General features: G+C 50.4%; 1 protein-coding gene across 2 annotated transcripts in view; it reads left to right on the top strand.

Moving 5' to 3' along the window:
- The window catches only part of FCHSD2 (FCH and double SH3 domains 2), a 1767327-nt gene that overhangs the window by 610479 nt on the left and 1140940 nt on the right, over positions 1–15908 (top strand). The window lies entirely within an intron of this gene.

Here is a 15908-nt window from a genome sequence, read left to right as displayed (position 1 = left end):
GGTGACTTACCTTGTCCCAATTCTTGTATTCCTTAGGGGGGACAAACTTGGGGAAGAGACCTAACACCACCACAAGATTGTCGAAGACCCAGTGCCTAGCCTAGCAAGGTCAGTCCTCTTACACTACGACCTCCTAGTAATTCAGTCTGTTAATCAATTCTAAGATTCTGCCTTTCCTTTACATCTTGGTGCACACCTGGTGGTGTGTCTTTCTACTTGCTCTTTTAATTGAGCTACGCTTCTGTTCGTATTTACCTAAACGGCTAGAGGGGCATATCATTAGGAAGGTCACCGTCTGTGAGGAGACTCGGACCACCTAGGTCCGAGTTACACAGCGGTTCCGGTTCCAACTACCCCGTACATCCAGTCTTGGTGAGTACTGACACCCTGCAAGGCGTATCCAGACCTTAGTGTGCTGGAGGACAGAAAAGGGGTGGGGGATAATTGGATGGGAAAGAGGGAAATTGATGCTTCAAACAAAGGAAGGGAGAAATTAAGAGTGGGGAAGAATTGTGGTAACAGGGTTTCGTTTTTCATCCTTTTGCGATCAACTATAGTTCAACTATAGTTCTGCAAAACAGAGGAGTCAGATATGTCCTAGTTGTGGTAATTGGGTTGTGTTATTGGGTTGTGTTTCCAGGGACGATTTAGAGACTTTATTAGTACACAGTGTAATGTTGGATGCATGAACATTTTGAGTGAGTGCTCGGGCAGTCTGCGAGCTGTGTATTAAATATTGCAGGCTTTGGAAGCCGTTTTTGACATAGGTTCTCTAAAAAAGAAAAGCTGCGAACATGTCTTGCTTTAGGAATCCTGAGCTTGCTACAACATAAAACGCGTGTGTATGGATTCAGCTGCCCAGTTGTACTTATGAAGCAGGTTTTGTATGTTATATAGCCAAGGGACATCTGCGGGAGAGTAAGTTGACACCCTGGCCGGAGATCAGGTTGAGCCAGGGTCAAAGACCTTTGTAAGACTACAGTAACTGTAAAATGTAGAAATGCTCTCCTTGTGAATGGGGGAGAGCAGACACAGAGATAATGAGAGGACCGGTGGTTTGCATGGTAGATCATACAACCATGTAGAGTTAGCTGCAGCTATAATAAAAACCTGTGTCTCTGAGCATAAAACAGAATTCTGTTCCGGTGCTTAGTTTTGCCTTAGTTCTTTTCTGTAGACAGGTGGGAATACAAATAAGTATTTTCCCACACGTCCTGTATGTTTGGTTGCTTATTTGCCTGGGCATTTCTATATGTTTTAGCGCAGGTCAAACTCCATAATTTTGATTCAGTAACTGTCAAGCCTGAGCCAAGATTGATGTAATTGAGAATAGACAGTGTGCAGAGGTGAATGTTGATGGTAACCTCCCTCAACTGGCTGGGGTCTGCCTCTGGAATAGCCTCCCTGCCACCCTAAAACTTGAGGAAAACCATCTCTGGTTCCGGAAGCACCTTAAGACCTTCCTCTTAGCTTCTGCCTTCACCACCCTTCTCCCCTGCTGATCTCTGTTCTCCCTTGGCACTGTGCACCTGGCCATCCTCTGTCCTCCGGGCCCAGGTACCTTCTCACCCTGCCACCCTCCCGCACTGTCTCCGGCCCACTCCTGGCATTGGGGTCTCTATCTGTACCCATACAGTTCCCCCCCTTTTTCTTTTTTTTTTTTAACTTGTGTTTATTGGCAGGATGTTGAGACAGGTACAGCACAGATTGCGTGTAGACAAGCAAACAACATGACAGCACGTATACGCATTACATCACAGCAATTATTATCAGCTCATATTGGGGGGGTTGACATTGTGGAAAAGCACAAATGAGTCGTCCATCATGATGAGTTAGGCTGGGCTGGTGAGGGGGTGGAGGTCCACTCGATCTCGTCTTTGTTGTTCAGATAACTGCAAAATTCCGACCATACATTTCTGGGGCGGGAAGGCATGGGCAAGGATCCGATGCACTCTTCCTCGCATGTTTGTACCCAGGTGAGAGCCCTCAACCACATGCTGAGGGTGGGGGGGTGGGGGGTGCGGCGCTTCCAACATTGTAATATACATCTTTTGGCAACAATAGCACTTACATTCGAGAATTTTGACATTTTCCTTTCATTTTCCCCAGTCCAAATACCAAACAGCAAGGCTAATGGGTCCAGATCCACTGGGGAGCCAATTATCTACGAGAGCGCCTTTGTCACCTCCACCCAAAACATGTTCAACGTAGCACAGGACCAAAACATATGAACATGATCTGCCACACGCAATTTACATTTCGGGCATGCATGTGTCGAGGTGAGCGTGAATTTCGCTACTCTGTGCGGAGTGTAATAAAGCCTATTGAGAAGTTTGTATTGTATGCAGTGGAACCTAGAGTTAAGTGAGACTTTGCGCGTGTGTGCACACATTCTGCTCCACATTTCGTCAGTGATCTCTGTTTCAAGCTCCCTGGCCCATGCTTCCCGTGGTCCCGGGGGAATATTCCCTAGTTTCCCCATCTGTATTTTGTACAGGGAGGATATTATGCCCCTACAGCCTGTGGAGTTTGCTTTGTAATGGAGTTCAGGTGAGTCTGGAGGTTCCTCTGGAAAGGAGGGCCACATTACCCGTATCGCTGCTCTCAGCCTATACTTTTGCAGCAAGTCAAGCGCAGAGTTGGGGTGCCCGGGGCGCCATGTTTGAGGGGTGATAAATATGCCATCAGGATATAGGTCAGTTAGGGCCCGATAGCCCAGGTTTTCCCAACGCAGAGAGAGATGTTGGTCGTATGTAGGGGGGAGGCCGGGAAATTGCCATAAGGGAGCCACTTATAATATGGGCGTTGCTCTTGACTAGAGTGAAGGATATTATTCCATGCCCTGATCGTGGTGGCCACCGGGACTAATGGGGCATCCGCCCGAAATGTATAGTGTAGTAGTAAAGCCATGATATGGGTGCCGTCCCCCGCCATTTTCTCTAATTTAACGTGTGGGGGTGGATTTGGGTGTGTACCAATGGGTGGCGTGTTGGGCCTGTGCAGCGTTCCAGTACAAAGTTAGATCAGGGGCCGTAAAGCCCCCTTTTTCATAAGGCAGGGTCATATGTTGCCACTTCTTACGGACCGCCCTGGAGTGCCAGAGAAATTGAGCGAACGCCGTGTGTAGCCTCTTGAAATATTGCTTCCCTGGCCACACTGGTACATTAGCAAATATATAGAGGAGCTTGGGGACCGTGATCATTTTTATTAGGGAGAGTCTGCCTGCAAGGGATAGCGGGAGATTGCGCCATTTGAGCATCTTGGATTCGATGAGCTGTGCCGTAGCTTCATAGTTGTCCGCCAGCAAGGAAGTTTTGGCCAGTGACACCTGCACCCCGAGGTACTTGATTCCGCCCGGGGACCAGCGTAGGGGGAATTCACAGGATGGTTGCTGAGTTGCTTTAGTTAGAGGGAAGATTTCGGATTTAGAGTAGTTGATGGTGAAGCCTGAGTACGTGCCTATTTTTGTTATGTCTCGAATGATGGGGTCCAAGTATGTGGAGGGTTGTCTGACGTATAGGAGTACGTCATCCGCGTACAATGAAATGATTTCTGGTGCATCCTGCAGACGAATGCCCTTACGAGTGTGTCGATCCCTGACATGATCAGCCATGAGTTCAATAGCAAGCGCAAAGAGGATGGGGGAGAATGGACAGCCCTGTCGGGTACCCCTGTGTAGTTCAAAGAGGGGGGGAGGGGACGGAGTGGACTAGCAGCCTAGCCGACGTTCCCGTGTATAATAGCTTTATATAGGAGATCATATTCGGTCCTATTCCCATTTTTTCCAACACGGTCCATAGATATTGCCATGAAACCATGTCGAACGCCTTTTGGGGGTCTAGTGTGACTGCCACTGCGTCAGCCCTCGGATCAATTCTAGACAGCATGTTAAAGAGACGCCGGATGTTCAGTGCCGTAGAGCGACCAGGGACGAATCCGCTTTGGTCGGCATGGACCAGGTGGGGCATGAATGGGAGGAACCTATTGGCCATTACCTTAGCAAAGATCTTCATGTCTGTGTTGATGAGCGACAGGGGCCTATAGGAACCACATTTGTCTGGAGGTTTCCCTGGTTTGGGGAGGACGGTGATTAATGCTTCTCTTAAAGAGGGGGGAGGGTATGTGAACGGAGTGATTCAGTCCAGACAGTATGGGCGCTAATATGGCAACATGCTCTTGGTAGAACTCGGATGTGAGCCCATCGGGCCCGGAGCCTTGCCCTTCGGAAGATCCAAGATCACCTGGACTATCTCGTCTAAGGAAAACGGGGCATCGAGAAGTTCCTTGGTGCTTTGAGAGATCAAGTTCATATGGATGGATTCTAGCAGGTCGTCAATGTCACGGGCTGTGTGTTCAGGCTGGGGGCCGTATAGGTTGGCGTAAAAGCTGGCAAAAGTGTCAAGGATAGCCTGGTGTGACCAGTGTCTCAACCCCTTCTCATCAATAATACTATCTATCCGGGTCCTACCTCCCTCCGTCCGCACCAGTTTAGCCAAGGACCTGCCCGGTCTATCCCCCTCACCATACCGTCGGGCAGCCACAGGACAGGCATAGTATCTCACTTCACTTAGGGCATGTACTTCAAATTGTTCCAGTTTTGTTCTAATCTTCGCTAGGGTTGCAGGTGCTGGGTTGGAAGCGTACTCTTGTTCTAGGGTTTTAAGCTTGGTTTCGGAGTTAAGGCCTGCCTTATGGCTTTGAGGACCCCAGCTTCTCTAGAGATACACATCCCTCTGATGTAAACTTTGAATGCCTCCCAGCGGGTCCCCTCGGGCGTGTCGGAGGTATTAATATCTGATAGGGAGTCGGATTTGAAACGCCAGGCGGGACGGGCCCCAGAGGCATTACCTAGTTGGATCTGTAGCAGCATGGGAGAGTGGTCAGAGAGCGTGCGTGCGAGGATCTTAACATCATAAACCCTGCCCATCCGTTCACCAAACAGGAGAAATAGATCTATTCTTGAGGAACTATTGTGTACCGTAGAATAAAAGGTGTAGTCTCTCTCCTGGGGGTGGAGTGTTCTCCAAGCATCGTGTAAATTCAAAGAGCTCATGTGAGTTTGAAGCCGTTTGGCAGCACGGGTTGTGGGTCTGCGGGTAATGGTTGTTCTGTCCAGGGCATTATCGAGTATAAGGTTCATGTCTCCACCCCATATAATGGGGACATCTACATATTTCATGAGAATGGCAGATACTGTGTCTATAAATTCGGGGGAATCGATGTTAGTAGCATGTGAATTCACAAGCAGGCATTCTTCGTTAGCTAAAGTACAATGTAGGATCACGTATCTGCCCTCTGGATAAATGTGGGATGTGTGAAGTGTGAACCCTACCGATTTGTGAATGAGGGTGAGTACTCCCCTGGACTGAGTGGAGTACTGAGTATAATATCTGTTGGGGCCCCAGGTCTGTGCAAGGTTTGATGATGAGAGTTTCTTAGCGTGCGTCTCCTGCAATAGGAGAACTTTGACCCCATGCCTCTGTGCATATGCTGTTATCCTACGAGATTTAGTAAAATTGGTCAGCGTCCGCACATTCCACGTCAACACTCTAATAGCCATACTAAAGAGTTAAGGAACATCCCAGATGTGGAATCTGACTTCAGATATCACCAGGAGTGCTGTAATGAGGCAGACCCACCACCTTTTAGTACCAGTCAAAACCATCCTGCCATTTTGTGTAAAACAAACCCCAACTGTCCCTCCCCCCACCCTCACCGCACAGTGAAGACTAGCAGTGCGTTGAAAGCCACCCCTAAAACAAACTGCGTGCCATCCCCAACTCGGCAGCGCCTTAGAAGTAGCCCAACCGGGGCTTGAACACAAACCCACCGCCATAAACGGCATTGCAGCTGCAGTGGGGGCTGCTGCTGCCGTCCAGCCCACAATTGTTAAAGCTTTGCATGATAACACATCATTTACATTTTTCAGTATTTTCGACTAGTAAAGTTCATGTTACGAAGAGCGGATAACCATGTTTTTCGGGATAGCAAGGACAAAATTGGAACTACCATAGGTCAGTGCATGACAATGCGGCCCAGTTTCCAAAGTACAGGCCCAGTACGTGGCGTCAGAAACATGTGGTGCGAGGAGGCAACTCCCTCAGGAAATAAAGTACTAGATATGGTGCCAGAGGGCCAAGGCAGGCCAACAAATGGGACGTCAAGGGGGCGAGCAACAGTTGACCAGGGGAACAGTCCCTTGGACGCCCTCGACCCCCAGTGGCCAACGCAGGAACCTGGGGGTTATAGCATTAATCGTCGTCCATTGGTTCCTCTGAAGGATTCAACAGTGGGATCTGTGCTTCGATGAATTTAACAGCCTCGTCAGGGACCGTAAAGAAATAGCTTTTATTGCGATGGATGAATTTCAGTCGTGCAGGGAAAAGCATTGAGTACTCAATTTTCCTATCTTTCAGCATCTTCTTCACCCCGCTGAATTGGCGTCTCTCCATCTGAACTCCCACCGAAAAAGTCATGGAAAATCCTGATGATTTGCGATTCGAGCCTCAGTTCCCCTCTCTCTCTGGCCAATCGGAGTATGTGATCTCTGTCTTTGTAGCTCAGTAATTTCGCAATGATTGGCCTGGGGAAATCGCTTGGTTTAGGCCGGGGTGTCAGAGAGCGATGCACTCTTTCAACTGTAAAGAATGGTGAGAGCTCGGGGTTGCCAAGGAGATCTTTGATGAGTTGCTCGACCGCGAGTTCCATGCGGCCCTTCAGTGCAGATTCGGGAACCCCCACTATGCGAATGTTATTTCGCCGTGACCTCGATTCGAGGTCATCATTCTTGGCCTTGACCTGTTTCATGTCACGGACAAGCTCAGTAACTGTGCTTTTTAGAGTAAGAATGTCATCCTCATTGGTCCCTATCCTTTGCTCCGTCTCAGTGAGCCTGGTCCCATGTTGGTCAATTTTAGCTCGTAAGGAGGCTACATTCGCATTGATGTCGTCCAGCTTTTCATGGAAGGAAGCGAAGTTTTTGGCCATGGACTCCATCATTGTGGTTAGGTCCGGATGCGGGGGGTCGGCAGGGTCTCGCTATCCTCCTGTGCTGCCGAGGAGGATGCAAGGTCCGCCCTAGGCGCCACTTTGGCAAACTTGTCCATATGCGCCCACCTTGTTAGCACCCCGCGCTCTGTTGGACATTGCTATGGTGGAGAGCCCCGCTCAACTTGGTCGAGTTGAAGGTGTACGGCAGCTGAGGCATCGCAGGGGGGATGGTGGCAGGTCAGCGGCTGCGGTTTGTAGGTATTGTAGATTCAGAGGTGCTGGTATTGTTCCGACTGGGCGGGGAAGGCAGATTATGGCAAGGCAGCAAAGGTGATGTAGCCGTGAGCCGAGGCCAGCCAGGGGGTATACGTGGGGCCAGACAAGCGCAGGTCTCGTGGGGAGCGTAGGCCTCGTAGATGGAAGGAACTGAGGGGGTCCCCAGCGTATTCTGTGTGAGTAGTGACTCTCTGAGATATGCTTAGGCCCAGGACGCCGAGCTGACGGCTAGTCGAGCAGGGGGTCACATACAACTTAAGGGGGTGACACCGTCACCAATCGTGCATCAAAGTGAGTGGGGCGCTTCCCCCACCAATGGCACCTTGAGGTTTGCCAGTTCGCTGTAGGACACCCCAGCACGATAACTTGCGGAGCACAATGTGGCGGGGGGAGTGGGGGCACGCACCAGGAGGAAGCAGGGGGGATACAGTGCAGCCCCCAGCACCCACCTCGCAGCCTTTACGGTGGCTAGACCCGCGTGTCCTCCGGAGGCCAATGGGCACGGGGCCACGGTCAGCAGCGGTCCAGCAGCGTGATCTTCACGGGAGAGGGATGAGTGGTAGGTCAGTGTCACTGCACAGACGCCTCCCCGGGTGGTGTCGCAGGCACTTTCTCACTGCGGGGGATGACCGCCCGCACGGTGGATGGTCCGGATCCTCGGGGGGCCCCAGGCAGCCGCGAGCACAGCCCGCCAGCACCGCCCGCACAGCCTCGAACGCCAGGCGGGGGGGGCGCGCCTCTATATGCGGGCAAAGGGGGCTCCAGCCCAGCCCGCGCCGCACGGGGCCGATCAGAGCCCCGCACAGTCTCGGCAGCCAAGGGCCAGCAGCGCTGGGGCGTGTCGCTGCTCGTTAGCCATCGGGGCAGCAGAAGCCTCAGGGTACAATCCTTTTGGGCACCAACGAAAGAGCCGGTCCCCCCAGCGAGGAAGCGCCACAGGAGGCCGCAGACGGCGGCGTAGCAGGTTCAGATGCTGCATTACCTCCAGGCGGCAGGCGGAGCTGGCGGCCGCGAATAACCGCAGAAGGCCGTGGCAAGGCGCCGCAGGGAGGCCGCACGCAGGTGTCAGATATGCGGGCCCCGGGCACCGATTCAGCCACAGATTACAGGCACACGTAGAGGGCGATGACAGCAAAAAATTGTGGTAGTGGCTGTAGTAAACAGTTAGGATTAACGCTGATGTTGTTAGGATTCTGGTGGGCAACGACGGAGCTCACAAGCTAAGCGGCCATTTTCCTTGGCTGCTCAACAGCACCCCCCCCCTTTTTCTTCCTGCACTTATCAGACCTACCCAATCTGCTGCCTTAAACCCAGCACTTGCCACTTGCTGGCTGCACTACCATTGTTTGTTGCCTTTATTGTTTATTCATTTATTATTTATCTGTCCCTTTGCTCTGCACTTTCCTTTCTCTCCCCCCTTCCATGCACTTTTTCCCCTCTCCCCCTTTCCCATGCACTTGCGCATTCTCAGTGTCACTGGGCCTAGTAAGATTGTTGTTTTGTTCTCCCCTGTTCCCCTTCCCTTGCCTCGTCACGCTCTGAAACACTTGTGTATGAGCGTGATAGAAATAAAATAACAATTCAACTCAACAGAAGTTAAGTGAAGGAAGTGGTCAAACTATTACAGAAAATAGAGAAACCCCTTGCACCTTGATGTAGAAGAAGGTTATTACAAGTTTGGTCCCTGTCATGTGCTAGACCTTTAGGTAGGAAAATGCAATAGAAGATAATTTCCATAGTGGGGGAAGGTCTCGGAGGAGGCAAGTACTTTTTAGAAGAGTCAGGGATACAGGGAGGAGAGGGGGGTAGAAAGCAGGGGGGGTCAAGAGACACCTGGGAGACAGGAACGTAATTTCACCCAAATGCCAGTGGTAGTGGAAGTGACATCACATAACCCTTCACCTCTGATGACATCACAGGAAGTGTTGTAATTTGACCCCACCATTAAGTGACATCACGGGAAGTGATGGTACACAACCTTTCACCCCTTGACAAAACAGGAAGTGGCATCACATAGCATTGTTCCTCAGTTCCTCAAGAAAAATATGGTTTCCAATATTACTTTAACATGATATTTATTTATTGTTCGCTTGTTAGGCGCTTATACAGGAAGCAAATACTGTTTCAAAGCGCCCACAGGGCAATAGGGAGGGGACAACATATGTAGTGTTAATATCAGTGTGTATAGGCCCATATTACCAAATTACTGTGAATGTAAGCAGACATCCAACACAACAACCTGGACTATTGGGTATCGGGTAATAAAATCGCAGCAAAAATGTCGCCGGTAAAAAAATCGTGGCAAAAATGCTGTGGTTTGACCCAGTAAAGGTGTAGCCCCTTATACCATTTATGGGGAGTTGGGGTTGCGTGAGTGTCCCCTGCATCCTTTACATGATTGTGGCGGCAAAACCACTGCATTTGTGTAGCGATATTTTGTATACATAGCCATTTCTGCTGCGATTTTAAGACCTGGAACCGACTATTGAACATCACTCATGCTACACTGTAAACAGACAGAGCATCTCGAAAAGTCCTAAACCCCAAAGCGCAGACATCCAGTGCCTGCCAAGTGTCTGGCTACAGACTGGAAACCGCAACTGACCAACACAAGTCCAACCAGAAAAACAATGGTCTGGAGGGTTGCCCAACGCTGTGCAAGTGGTTACGAATGATTTGAAAACTTCCAGCCATCACCTTTCTGTTTTGCTTATTCCGGAGGTAACCCACAAGATTTTTTGTTAGATGGTGTTGCAGGTCACAGTAATTGCAGGGTTTTTTTATTTTAAAATGTAAACAGCAGCAGCAGCTCCACTGCATCACCCCTAGAAAAGCTTGCTGGCCTACCGACCCAGGCTACTCCACAGTGATGATGCCCAATGAGGCTTAAACCTATCTGAGGATGCTTGGGGTCTAGTGCAGAAGGGATGTGACCTAGCAGTTTTGGCTGGACTGCCCCTTTTGCTGTGTGACCAAGCCCGTTTTGCATATGCTCTTTCACCTCCTGTAGTGGCTTGGCAGGTTGAACAATTATGGTTTTGGAGGGTTGTCCAGAGCTGTGCCAGTTGTTATTCATGATTTGAAACTTTCCAGCCACCGCCTTGGTGTTTTGCTTATTTGGGAAGTAACCCACAGTTGTTTTTTTTAGATGAGAGATGGAGGGGTAGGATGTGTTGCAGGTCACAGTAATTGCATTTTTTTTATTTTGGAATGTAAACAGCAGCTCCATGACATCACCCCTAGAAAAGGCCAGTTTTATTTACTCCTACATCCCGTCCCCTTTCCTCCATACTTATGGGACATTCCTCTGTCCTGTGCTAGGGGACCGGAGCACTTTGTAAAAAGCATCACATTTTTCAAAAATGTGTCCTCCCTCTCTTTTTGCGTGGGGTACCGCACACGGCCCTAACCCCGCCTTCCTTAGCTCTGCCCAGCGCATCGCCCTTCAGTCCTTTTCTCCGCTCGTTCGGGACTGGACGCACTTGCATCTTCGGAAGATTTTTTCCTTACAGTTTCCTCCTCTCTTGCTCTGGCTTAGCGGTCGCGTGGTAGTCCGCCTATGCCGTTTCATCTAGACTTTCCAAATTGTTCTTCTTGGCAGCGACGCTTCACTAGGGCAGATCCACATTCTCTTTGGGTCCGGACCGCCAGTGGGACTCGTGTTTTTATTGCGACTCCCTTTCGGTCTGGGCGCTTCAACGTCGTTTAGAGCGGTGGGAGGAGGTGTTTCACCGTACTCCCCCGGCGCACTTTCATCGACGAGAAGAAGAAACACCCGGTGAGTTCTTTACTTTTTAGAGCACCCCGGCCCGGGGGACTCCTTCCTGGGGTCTTCCCAGTCCGGGAGGAGCGTCAAAAGCTCTATTACCCGGGCTTTCCGTGAGGTGCCTTCTAGGCCTAAAAAGTGTACCAGAGTTTTCTCTGAGGGCCTCCGTAAGGGGCCTATTGACACCGGATTACAATCCGTGGCCCATCCTGTGGGGGCTATTTGTGGGCCCAGTTCTATTGAGGCATCGGGTAACGCAGCTTTCTTCGAGGTCTCCTTGACTGGAGCTTCCCTTAAAAACACTGGGGTACGCCCTGAGGCCTCAGTTGAGGCTGTTGGTACCGAACGAAAGTTCGAGGCCTGTCGTAAAGAGGCTTTTACCGGACTCGGGTCCGAGGTCCCTCGTTTAGAGGCTAAGGTGACCAACAGTTCTGAGAGGCCTGTTAAGGTCTTGTCAGTGAGGTGTTTTCCTCATCGTTCCCGCTCTAGTGGTGACTACAGATCTGTTGAGGGGGCACGGAGTGAGAATTTGGACCGTAATCCCTCCGTTACCGGCAGTGCTGAGGTCCTTCCTTAGAAGGCTAGTTTGGCTGTTCACATGTCACAGTAACATCCTAGGCCACACAGTACCGGCTTGGCCGAGGTTCCTTGTGTTAAGGCTAAGATGAAGACCCCTGACCCACCTGTGGGGACCCCTGCCTCACTGCCACATGTGTCGCAGTTCTCCGCAGGTGCCGACAAAATGGCGGCCGTTCCCGCCAAGACCACAGCGGCCATTTTGGATACATCCCTTACAACTACCCCATCGGCCCTAGGTGAAGAGAGTGGTTTTTCAGGTGAACATCGGTTTCCTTGTGCACATCCGTTACGTCCAGTTTATGACTGGAACGCTCGGATGCCCCTACCGCACAATGTCTCGCTTCCTGCGTCATCGGCGCCCTTGATTTATGTGGACACCAGTGGGGAAGGGCCCTCTTGACAACCCTCTCCCTTGCGCCCCTGGAATTACTCCGCTCATGAGAGGCCTCCTCCAGTCGCGCCTAAATCGTTAGCCGAGGATGTCTTTTTTGGCACAGTGCTGTCCTTCGTATCCTTCCTAGCAGAGTCGGGTGTTCACGTTCTGTCATGCAGAACTTACCTTTCAGCGGTCTCCGCTTATCTTTCTACGGACCAATGTTCTTACTCCCTGGGTAATCCAGTGGTTAAGAGGCATTTTGCAGCCTTGACACGCCTCTACCCTCCAATTCGTAGTCCGCACCCGCCGTGGGATCTAAATGTAGTCCTGACGGCGTTGTGCCACAAGCCTTTTGAACCAATGGCCACGGTCGACCTCAAGTACCTATCCTGGAAAGTGTCCTTTTTGGTCGCTGTTACGTCAGCGAGGCAGGCGAGTGAGCTCCAGGCCTTGTCGGTGGAGCATCCCTTTTTGGTCTTTCACAAGGATAAGGTAGTCCTATGGACGAATCCTGCTTTCCTGCCGAAAGTGGTAACTGAATTCCATCTGAATCAGTCGATCTCCCTGCGGTCTTTTTTCCGAACCCTACCTCAGAGGCAGAAAGGGTTCTGCATTGTCTTGATGTCAGAAGGGCTCTCGAGTTCTATCTGGACAGAACTTCCAAGCTTAGGAATTCTTCGCAACTGTTTGTGACTTTTGGTAACCCTTTCGGTAAGCAGGCGTCTAAGGCAATAATTTATCGGTGGATCGCCGCCTGAATTCCTTTGTTATTGCTAATATGTCTCTGACCTGGCGATAGAAAAGGACTGATGGGCGATGCACGGTGGGCGGGGTTACGGCCGCGTGCTGCGCCCCGCGCAAGAAAGAGAGGAAGGACACATTTTTGAAAAAGCATTTTTTGGATGCTTTTTACAAAGTGCTCTGGTCCCGTCACACAGGACGGAGAGATGTCCCATAAGTATGGAGGAGAGGGGACTATGGAATAGGAGTAAGGTGGTCACTACGGTGAGTAACCTGGTTATTCCAACATATGTTAGCTGTGTATTTTTGTCAAGTGCCCTGTGTGTGTATTTTGTCCTGTATTCACTGTGCTTGGTCCCACATTGCTTGATCACTATATGTTGTACTTGATTCTGGCACACTGGACAGTAAGCCTGCAAACTCCCATTGTCGAAAAACCTGTTCTGCCACCTAGGACTGAATCTTTACTCTGCTCTCCAGAGATCCAGTGACAGTTGGTGGGGGGGGGGGTTCTGGAAAGCCCACCTTGTAATTATCCTGAGTCACCAACCTACTTCCTGTTCTGGGAACCTCCTACATTCCCTATTCCAACAAATAACCTCCCCTTTGGGCCCAACTGCCCTTCACTATATCCTACAATAAACTTTCACACCTCTGGGCTCAACTCCCCTGATCTGGGAATCACACATGTCCTAGCGATAGCCAAACAAACGCCCCTGGGTGGGGAGGTGGCTAACCCAGGAGGGGTTTGGAGCGACACTTCGTGTCCTGGCAACAGCCAAACAGACTCCTGGGTGAGGGGGCTGGCCCTGGAAACTACTCTGTCAAAACTTGCCCAAACAAACACTTGTTTTGTTTGAGAGGCCGGCCCTGCAGTGGGGGGGAAACAACAGCCTTATCTAAACCTGTGGAGAAAGGACTGGGGTTCTTTTTTTCCTTGGCTGCTGGCTGTGTTGTGTGCTGACATTGGGTGGGCAGGGGCTGCAGAAGCCCTTCTGGCAGGTACTCTTCCCCCTGTCGGCTCAGAGTACAGAGTCTGCCATGTTGGATCTACAGACACATAATGCTGGAACTGATAGAGAAAGCCAAGCCCGGGTTACTTATGCTGCCGGATCTCAGCGCTGCGTTTGATTTAGTAGACCACCAACTGCTACACTCAGCCCTGGATAAACTTGTAGGGTGCTCGTCAAAAGCACAGGCCTGGCTTGCCTCTTTCTTGAAGGATAGGCAGGCGAGAATACATTGGGGTGAAAACTTCTCTGAAGCAACACCGATACTGTTTGGAGTCCCCCAGGGAGCGAGTTTGTCCCCACTCCTTATCAACCTTTATATAAGAAGTCTCTGCTCCCTGCTTGAAAACATCGGCGTGTTTTTCCCCAATTACGCCAATGACACGCAGCTAATCTTCGAATTAACAGGAGGCTATGCAGTAGATAGCTCAAAGATTGAGGAAGTTTAGAACATCATTGACACTTGGATGCAGAGGCACTGGATGTGTTTAAATAACACAAAAACCGAACGAATGGTCTTCGGTTCAAACTTGGCCAGGTCCAAGTTGGATTCCCAATATAAGACCTTCCATATCAAAGATGCTATTATACCAGTAGTATCTAAGGTAAAAACCCTGGGTCTGATGGTTGAAGCCTCATTAGGCTCAGGGACCCAGGTCAACTATTTGTACAAAAATAATTTGTACTACCTGCGCCTTCTGAGAGCAATCGGACCTTTTTATAAATGAGACTAACTCTGCGACTATTGCAAGAGCAATCCTGTTATCCCGTCTTGACTACGGCAATGCCCTGCTACTGGGAGCCTCTAATAGAGAGCTGTTGAAATGCCAAGTAATGCAAAACGATGCAGTTTGCATAATCAAAAAGAAAGAACAAAGGGACCACATATCTGAAGGTAGAAAGGAATTACATTGGCGCAGAATAGAGGACAGAGTTAGTTTCAAGGCTATGACAATCGTTCATAGATGCCTTTATGGGGAGGCACCAGCCTACTTTAAAAAACATTTCTCCTGGTATGCACCCCGAAGATGCTTAAGATCGGCAGACACGGGTCTCCTAAATATACCAGTGGCTAAACGGGCAACGGGAAAGGGTAGATCATTTCCTGTCAAGGCAGCTAAATATTGGAACGAGCTACCAGCGAACCTAAGGCTACAAGAAAACTACTTTAGTTTTAGGAAGGCTCTGAAAACGTTCTTATTCCAATAATTTAGAAACATTTTAGCGCCCTATCCCAGTGCAGGATAGGCCCAGCCAACATATGCGAGATCCAAACTGTAAATGGTACTTCTCTGTGCTCCCTGTGCCCTGATGCCCGCAGGCTTACGGCGCGTTATAAGCATAAAGTAAAGTAAAGTCGGGCCTTATGCTTCTCCCCTGGTTCCCTTCCTTCCCTGCTCTATTTTTCCACCAGTTGGCCTCCAGACCTCTCTCTCTTCTTCCCCTGCTTCTCTCCCCTGACCGCTCAGCCTCTGCCCCCCCCTTGCCTGCCTCTGTGCCACCCTGTTCCTCTCTGCTTCTCTGTCCCCTTTGCCCCCCTGTGTGTGTCTGCGCCGGTCTTCCTCTCATGTTCCCCCTCACCATCTCTACCAGCCCCCCCTTCTCCAACCCTTCCCTTTCGCCCTTGGTGCCCCCCTTCCTCCTTGCATCCAAGGGTACTCTCCAGGGCCCGGGTTCCAAGTCAGTGGGTGTGCCTAGCTAGTCCAGTGTGTCTAATTTATCCTGCTGGCAATGCGTTTACTCCACTTGCTATAATAAAATCTCTTCCTGGTCTCTATGATTTTGGTGCCTTCCTTGTGTTTCCACTTTTCCATGTAACCTGTTATTACCAGAGAGGGGGGCCCAGTATGTCTGCGTACACAACGCACCCCCACTGGGTCTGTTGACTACCTGGTCCAAAACTGTGTCTCTGACTGGGGTCTCCCACATGGCCTCATCCATTTTGGCCTGCCTCACACTTTCACACTCCCTTGGTTGTTTCGGACTTCTCTCTGCACTAGGTTGCTCTGGCATATTTGTGGGAAATATTTGCACCCCTCCTATTAATAATGCGCTAGCTGCCACCACGGCTTACGTTTATGGAGCCTTCTTACCCTAGGAGTCGGAATCGAACTGCTTGGATTCTGAGCTGTGACTTTAGCTCAGCTGTCCCCTGTCTTCTCTCTGCGAC

This window comes from Ambystoma mexicanum, chromosome 7q, assembly GCF_040938575.1.
Source record: "Ambystoma mexicanum isolate Mex_15411 chromosome 7q, UKY_AmexF1_1, whole genome shotgun sequence".
Taxonomy (NCBI): domain Eukaryota; kingdom Metazoa; phylum Chordata; class Amphibia; order Caudata; family Ambystomatidae; genus Ambystoma; species Ambystoma mexicanum.
Note: the sequence above shows the minus strand (reverse complement) of the source record. Positions and strands in the feature narration are given on the sequence as shown.